Here is an 8,717-nt window from a genome sequence, read left to right as displayed (position 1 = left end):
TATCCATAATGCATTTTGCTCATACAGTCATAGAGAGATCTCGCACTGTCTCGGTCGCATCAGAAAAAGCAAGGGTCCCAACACAGATCCCTGGGGAGCACTACTTTCAGCACTTCTCCAATCTGAGAAATGCTCATCTCTATCTACTCTTTCCTATCCCTTAGCTAACTTCTAATTTATGCTGCTAAGGGTCCATCAATCCAAAACATTTCTAATTTGTTCACCAGTCTGCTTTCTGGCACCATAACAAGTGCTTTCTGAAAGTTGCAAATATACAACATCTGCAGCACTAAACCCCCACCCCACCCCCCATCTACTTCCTGTGTCACTTCGTCAAATAACTCAATTAAATTTGTCAAACATGACCTGTCCTAGACTGAACCATGTTAACTGTCTAATATTTATTTTACTGTGTATATTTACCTTCTCCTCCTGTGTTAAGGCCTCCATCAGTTTCCCACTAATGTTAAGCTGACAGGTCTGTAGATTCTTGGGTTATCCTTTGTCCTTTTCTTAAATAATAATGTCACGTTTGCAATCCTCCAGTCCCTGGGACTACACTCAGAATTGGGTCATTTGGCCCATTGAGTTTGCTCCACTATTCAATCATGGTTGAGGACAAAACCAACCTGGCAATTATCACCCTGTTCATCTGTTCCCCACCATCAGCAAAGTCACAGAAGGAGTCATCAAAAGTGTAGCCTTGCAACAGTTGCAAAGGAATAATTTGCTCATTGACACTCAGCTTGGATTCCCTAAGGCGCTTAGCTTCAGAACTCGTTACAGTGTTTATCCAAATGAGCTGAGCTCCAGTGGTGGCATGAAAGTGACTGCCCATGAGATCAAGGCAGCATTGAGCTGAATTCAGTGGGAATTATTGTAGTTTACTTGTGTCTACTTGTATAACTACTTGTCATATTGAGAAAAAAGGAAGACTATTGTACATGCTGGAAGTCAGTCATCTCAGTGCAAGTTATGTTCTACTGGCCCAGCTATCTTCAGCTGTTTCATCAATGATCATCCATCCATCATGAAGCCAGGTGTGGATATTGCTCAATGTTTTGCATTTATAACTTGTCAGGTACTGAAGTAATTTGTGTCCATGTGCAACAAGATCTGTAAAGATCCAGGCCAGGGCTAATAAGTGGCAGGGAAGGACCATCTCCAATAAGCATGAATCTAAACCTTGTCCCTTGACTTTTAATTGCACTACCGTCTCTGAATCTCCAACAATCAACATCCAAGAGCTTACCATTGACCAGCAACTGAGCTAGACTAGCCGTACAAACTATGGCTTCAAGAGCAGGTTAGATGCTAGCAATTCTGTGCTAAGTAACTCACTACCTGTCTCCCCATTGTCAGTCCACCATCTACAAGGCACAAGACAGAAAAATGATAGAATGCCATCCTCTTGTCCGAATGGTACAACTTCATTCCATTCATAGCAATGGAGGTCACTTGTCTGATACCTGATCTAGCACTTCAACATTCACTCACACCTTTCACCACATGCAAAGTGTACCATTAACAAGGTGCACTGCAGTGACACATCAACTCCTCTTAGAGAAAACCTTCCAAACCCCATGACCTCTACCACCTAGGAGAACAAAGGCAGGAGATGAATAGGAACACACCGCCCTCCCAGTCTCGCACCATCCTGACTCAGAATTATATTGCCATTCCTTCGCTGTCACTGTGGCAAAATCCTGAAACTCCCTTTTCTAACAGCACTATGGGTATCTGTACACCTGAGGGCTGCAACAAGGTAGTTCACCACTTTTTCCAAGGCAATTAGGTATAGACAATAAATGTTACCCTAGCCAATGACCCCTCCTTCCATGAGCAAATTAGAAGAAAAACACATTTGTGACACAAGAACATTTTAGAACTGGTGTAATGATTTACTCTGGCACAGCTTGCAACTCTAAAAATACCAGGTAATTTCTTCTTAATCCATGTAGCTACTACTTCACTTTGACACATTTAAGATTATTCATAATGCAGCCAGTAAGCTAAATTCACTGATCCTGTCTTTTTAAAAATTATATTCACTCATGGAATATGGTGCTGTTGTCCATCTTCCTTTGCCCAAAAGAAAGTTGAGATATTGAGTTACAAGGCTGGATAGGCTGGGACTTTTTCCCCAGGAGGTTCAAAAGTGACCATTTTATAGAAGTGCGTGGCATAGATAAGGTGATTAGTAAAGGTCTTTTCCCAGACAATCCAAGATTAGAGGGCATTATTTTAGATGAGATGACAGTGATTTAGACAATGCCTGAGGTGCAACCTTATCTCACAGTTCCTAAGTAGAATGAACTGTCAGAGGAAGTGATAGATGCAGTATCGTTAGGACTGTGTGTGGACTCTTGCCAGGGGCTCATCTATTCCCATTTGCTTTCTTTTTTCCTTTCATTTCTCTTTTTGATGAGTTAGTTGGCAAAATCAGCACAGCAGTGAGAGCAAACCATGTGTTGAGTAATGGCAGCCTCCTGACTGTCAGAGGCAGTGGTGACAGACGTGTTTCCCCCCCCACCCCCCAACCGAAGAATAGAGGCAGCAGCAGCAAGGACATTCTGGTGGTTGGGGCTCTCAACAGCGGTGGCAAAGCTCCTGCAGCGATTGGAAGCAGTGGCAGCGGGCTCTTTTTTTTTTTGAATGCACCATTGGCAAGGTAACATCTTTGGAGTCTGGAGCAGGACTGTTAGTGTGCGGTGTGGCCTGATGGCAGATCTAGGGGCTTCTGGTTGCAGTAGGCCTAGAGTGGGAATTCCTGATCTGGCATTGGAACCAGGGATGCCTGACTGCAATAGACCGAGAGTGGGTACTCAGGCTGCTGGCTAGGCAGTGGCTGCAGTGGCAACAGCATGTTATACCTAGAGTGGGGACTCCTGGTATCATCGAGGCAGCAGTGGATCCACAAACTCCTGGTTGCAGACATGCTAGGCCTCGAACAGGAATTCCTCGATTATTGGCAATAGTAGAGCTGGGGACACCCAGTTGTGGGCATCTATGGGTTTAGCATGGGACTTGCTGACCTCAGCAAGGTGGGTCCAATGGCAGGGAAATGGCACTTAAAGCATGGCAACTCCTATGTTGGTGCATCTGGTGTAGGTGGCAGCAAGATGTTGGAGAAAGGAGGGCAGTGCAGGTGTTGCTGGTGAGCTGATCAAGCCCCATGGTGGAAATGACAAAATAAAGACAGACTTTCTTTCAGTTTTTCTATGCTTAAACAATTCAAAATCACACCTGATTAAGGTGACAGTTGAAGTTTTTCTCTGTATTTTACTAATTATTCACTGTAAAGTGCAAGTGACAATCATTCAATTCAAATGGGAAAGCACAATAGGCAAAACGTTTCCAGACATAAGAGCAATTTATCAATAACGTAACAATATAATTTGAAGTTTACATGAAAGAAATTTTACCTGTAACATCATTTTTCTACTGATTTATAGCACGACTACTGAGTGGGATGGTGGCTCAGTGGTTAGCACTGCTGCCTTGCAGTGTGAGGTACTGGGGTTTGATTCTATCCTCAGGCCCTGTGTGTCATTGGCCACAGATGAGGTGCCAGAAGACTGGACGCTGGTTAATATAGTGCTGCGATTTAAAGGTGGTAAAGAAAAGTCAGGAAACTATAGACTGGTGGGGGGGGGGTGGGCTTACATCAGTGGTGGCTAAGTTGTTGGAGGGGATCCTGAGGGACAAGATTTGGATGCATTTAGAAAGGCAAGGACTGATTAGGGATAGTCAACGTGGCTTGGTGTGTAGGAAATCGAATCTGACCAACTTGATTTTTTTTTGAAGTAATGAAGAGAATTGATAAAGACTGTGTGATGGACATGATCTTTATGCACTTCAGAAAGCACTTTTGACAAGGTTCTGCATGGTAGACTGGTTAACAAGGTTAGATCATATGAAATACAGATAACCAGCCATTTGGATACAGAACTGGCTCAAATGTAGGAGACAGAGGGTTGGGGTGGAGGGTTGTTTTTCTGACTGGCGGCTGTGACCGGCGGTCTACTGAAAGAATAGGTGCTGGGTCCACTGTTTCTCATCATTTATATCAATGATTTGGCTGTGAACATAGGAGGCATAGTTACTAAGTTTGCAGATGATACCAAAAATGATAGTGTAGTGGACAGTGGAGAAAGTTATCTTCATGTACATTGTGACTTTGATCAGATAAACCAATGGCTGAGGACCGGCAGATGGAATTTAATTTTTAGATAAATGTGGACTGCTGTATTTGGAAAGGCAAATCAGGGCAGGACTTATACACTTAATGGTAAGGTCCTGGGGAGTGTAGCTGAACAGAGACCTTGGAGTGTAAGTTCATAATTCCTTGAAAGTAGAGTTGCAGGTAGAAAGGATAGTGAAGAAGTTGTTTGGTATGCTTGCTTTTATTGGTCAGTGCATTGAGTAAAGGAGTTGTGAGGCTACGTTGAGGCTGTATAGGACATTGGTTAGGCCACTGTTGGAATATTGTGTACAGTTTTGGTCTCCCTCCTATAGGAAGGATGTTGTGAAACTTGAAAGGGTTCCAAAAGGTTTTCCAAGAATGTTGGAGGGTTTGAGGTACAGAGGAGCCTTGATTATCTGAACAAGATGGGTGGGCACTATTTTGTTTGGATAATTGACTGAATCAAATGAATCAAACAATGTCTTGCCTCTGGGGATTGGAGTTTTCTGTTAACTCTGTTCCCCATTCAGGAGATGAGCAGCAGCGCTGCGGATCTGGGTGGATATTCTTCGAAGGGTTGGTGCGGACACAATGGGCTGACTGGCCTGCTTCCACACTGTAGGTTTCTCTGATTCTAAGTGCATGCAATAATTTTAAACTTGAATGTACAGTTTTGAAACAAAGAAATCAAAGTTTGTGTTTCTTTTAAAGTTGGCTTTTGAAAATTGATTATCTGGAGTTTTATGAATATATCTTTCCAGTAAAAGCAGTAGATATTCTGCATGGGAAGTGGTACAGAGCTGTCACAACTTTTGTTATTGTCTTGAAACAAAAATTCAAATCAAATTTAGTATTCTAATAGATTGGGTCCTTGGAGATGGATAACAAATACTGACCACCTTGATGATGATCACATCCCATGACTGGATGTCTAAAACGTTTTAAGGTAGTAATTTAGTCTGTCTTGTTTAACCAAGTGATCATTAATTGTTTGCTTTTTCTACTTTGCGTGTAAGGATAATTATGATTTATAAGCATTTTTAGTTTTATAGCAATGCTTGTCTTTCAGTTTCATATTTTAAGAATTTGTCTTTTTCAGTCTTGCAGGGTGAAATGCTGAAGCTTTTTGGAATTCAAAAGAGCACTGAGTCATCCAAGAAAAGTGCACAACCTGATGAGGAGGTAGATGGTTTTGTTATTTTAGGTAAGTAATAAAGCTCATTATACTCGATTGCTTGGTATGCAGAGCACATCAAACTATTTTTTTAAAGTCTGCTCTATTTCCTATTCTAAATGTGAAACTTTTCTGACTCCAGGCAAATGAAACTGAAGGATTTCTGTATTTCGACCTGGAAATTTTAGCACACCCTAATCCACCACAAGGTAGTTGCATTAAACATTTCCACAAATGAAAATGGCAAGACTATTAAACAAAAAAAGGAGTAAACCTCCACATTATGATTGTTAATTCAGCACAATGACTCAATAATTTTAAATATGTCTTCTATTCATTTTGTAGCACTGCATTGCACTTCACTAAGTCATCCTGTTTCTCAATAGTACTTGTTTGTGCACTTTTAGTCAATAATGGTATACAACAGTGGTTTTATTCTTAATTTATGTATTTTAGCTTCAAATAATTTTGAGTTCTGATGTAGAATTTAACTTGCAGCTTTGCTCGATGGGAATGTATATCAAAGTAGACACTAGTTGATTTAGGGGCTTTACTGAATCAGCAACCATTTGTTGAGAGGCTCTGTGAACCTCTTTTTACTGTGCAAGAGAACAGATAAATGTTCTAACTTTTCATGTTAACCATACTACCTAATGCTACTACTCTACCTCCTATATTTGCTGAAAAGTTATTGAAATATTCGCTAACACATTGAAAAGTGTTTGGATGAAGATTTGTGAGAAAACACCAACATCCACCCCCCCCCCAACCCCAGGAAAAAAACCTCCCAAACTATACTATGATAAAGGACTTCAGTGGAAGAATACTCCACATTTCTGAAGTGGCTGGGTTGATATGTGTTTCTCTTACGTCCGCATATAAAATTATTTTTGTGAAGTCTTTTAATTTGCTTTAATTGAAATATACATTTCTAATAAAGTAGAAAATTAAAGTATTTGCATTTTATATTTGTAGTTTGTTATATGCTTTATATAATGTGCAATACATTTAAACATCAGATTACAAAATACAGTAATATAAAAGTAAATTCTTCATTACATAGATAGTAAAGGACCTTGTTTAAGGAACTTCTACTTTTTCTTTGCACTGAAAAGGAGTACATAAAATGGAAACAAAATATGGTTGAGGTCAAGGTAGGTCAATTTTTCATCTGAGATGACAATTTGTAGTTTTTATTTCTTTGATTTAATGGGTTAGAAACGTGGTTTCATCATATAATCAAGAAGCATTAATTTCTAAATTCATGAACTTCCAATCAATTTAAGAACAGAACTACAGTACCTTTTAAAAGTTGGCATGTTATACCAGTTTAATAAATAATCAATAATGCAATCCTTGTTTCACAAGAATAAATTTCCATAATCCTACCGGACCATATGACTGACTATTTGAGACAACTGATGGTGATGTAACCTGAGGTTCACCACACCTGCGGCACGGGATGATGTTGAAAAGGAGAGTCCTTTGTGGTAACCCCAGCTGGCATTATTTGGAGATGCCAGTGTTGGACTGGGGTGTACAAAGTTTAAAAATCGCACAACATCACGTTATAGTCCAATAGGTTTAATTGGAAGCACACTAACTTTCGGCTGGCATCGGAATTGAAGCCACACTATTTGCGTCACTTTGCATCGCAAACCAGCTGTTCAGCAATAATAACATTCTGAATTATCCATTAGTGTTTCTTAGTCAGTGACCAGGTCCAGAATTTAGATTTTGATTTGATTTTATTGTAACACGTACAAGAGTACAGTGAATAATGTTGTCACACAAGGTGCCATCTTAAGATCAAGGTAGAAAAAGAGAACGAAATTAAAGGTTAAACATTGTACTAATTATTAGTACAATGACACATTCTTAGTTTTAAGTAAAAAGTAAAGAAATAATGCTGAAAGTTGAAATGTTAGACTTGAGTGCTTAGCCATGGTGGGACCATGCTCCATGGAATCCCATTGAGTCAGGTAATCCACGCTGGGCCAAGTGTCTGCCATGCCAGGTTGGGAGGCCACCATAGAACAGCGGTATCTGTGCTGGGAAAAGAGGAAATAATTAGGGGAAAGAAAACACCAGGCAAAAAGGAAAGGAAGTGGATGGAGATTATTACTTCACTGGTATAGAGTTGGGAAATGCTTACTCTCTCTCTTTCAGTGTTCATATCTGACAGGTGAATATTCTTTCAGAATATTTGAAACAATGACAATACCATTACCTTTAATCTTTTTCACAGATTTCTCAAACCAATGGACATGCAACGGAATACATTTTGAACTCTTAATGTGATCATTTGTACCATATGGCAGATCTTTTTAAAAAAAACACAAATCATGATGTAACAAAGCATTGATATTGCCTCTACCAATTGGATGTTGAGTTTGCTGAGGGGAGAAAAATTGTAGTTCTACAAGTTAGAGAAATAAGGGGTTAAGAAAGAGCTTTTGCTTTTATAATAGCTGATAACTTTCTTCAATATTTCAAAGCATTTTACAGATAATGGATTATAACCATGGATACGTAGGAAAACAAAGCAGTCAGTTCCTGTGCAGAAATAAGTCTTCCTGAAAATAAATTCCGAGTAATGAAGAACCACTGTCATGGCTGTTAATTGTGTTTAGCCATTTCATTTAAGTCAGAAACCTTGGTCGAGAACATAATTAAGTCACTGTATTAGTGCAAATCTGATGGGCTGCATGACCTTTCTCTGTGTTATAAATTTTCTGTTTCCATAAATGTGAGGAATCAGTAATGGGAGAATATCCAACATGAGTAACCATTATGGGAGATTACTAGAACAGTTACTGTTCATAAAACTAAAGGAAAACAACACTCTTGAAAATGTACAACAAATCAGCCTATGTTAAAGGGCAAGATTAGTCGTTATTCTTGATGCAGATCATTTGTCTCAGCTTACAGGGGAGGCAATGAACTATTGGTATTGTTGTTAGACTCTTAATCCAGAGACCCACGTGATGTTCTGGGGAGCCAATTTCAAATCCCACCACAGCAGGTGGTGCTTCTTCAAGGAAGAAACTTGGCTATCCTTGCCTAATCATTTTATAAAACGTCTATAAGGTCACCCCTCTGACTCTTTGAGAGGGGGAAAAAGCCTCAGTCTATTCAGCTTCTCCCTTTAGCTCAAACCCTCCAACCCTGGCAACATCCTTGTAAATCTTTTCTGAACCCTTGCAAGTTTCACAACATCCTTCCTATAGCAGGGAGACCAGAATTTTGTGCAGCATTCCAAAAGTGGCTTAAACAATGTCTTGGACAGCTGCAGTATGACTTCCCCAACACCTACAATGCACTGACCAATAAAAGCAAGCATATCAAACACTGCTA

The sequence above is a fragment of the Hemiscyllium ocellatum genome, chromosome 5 (assembly GCF_020745735.1).
Source record: "Hemiscyllium ocellatum isolate sHemOce1 chromosome 5, sHemOce1.pat.X.cur, whole genome shotgun sequence".
NCBI lineage: Eukaryota > Metazoa > Chordata > Chondrichthyes > Orectolobiformes > Hemiscylliidae > Hemiscyllium > Hemiscyllium ocellatum.
This window is presented reverse-complemented; position numbering follows the sequence as displayed.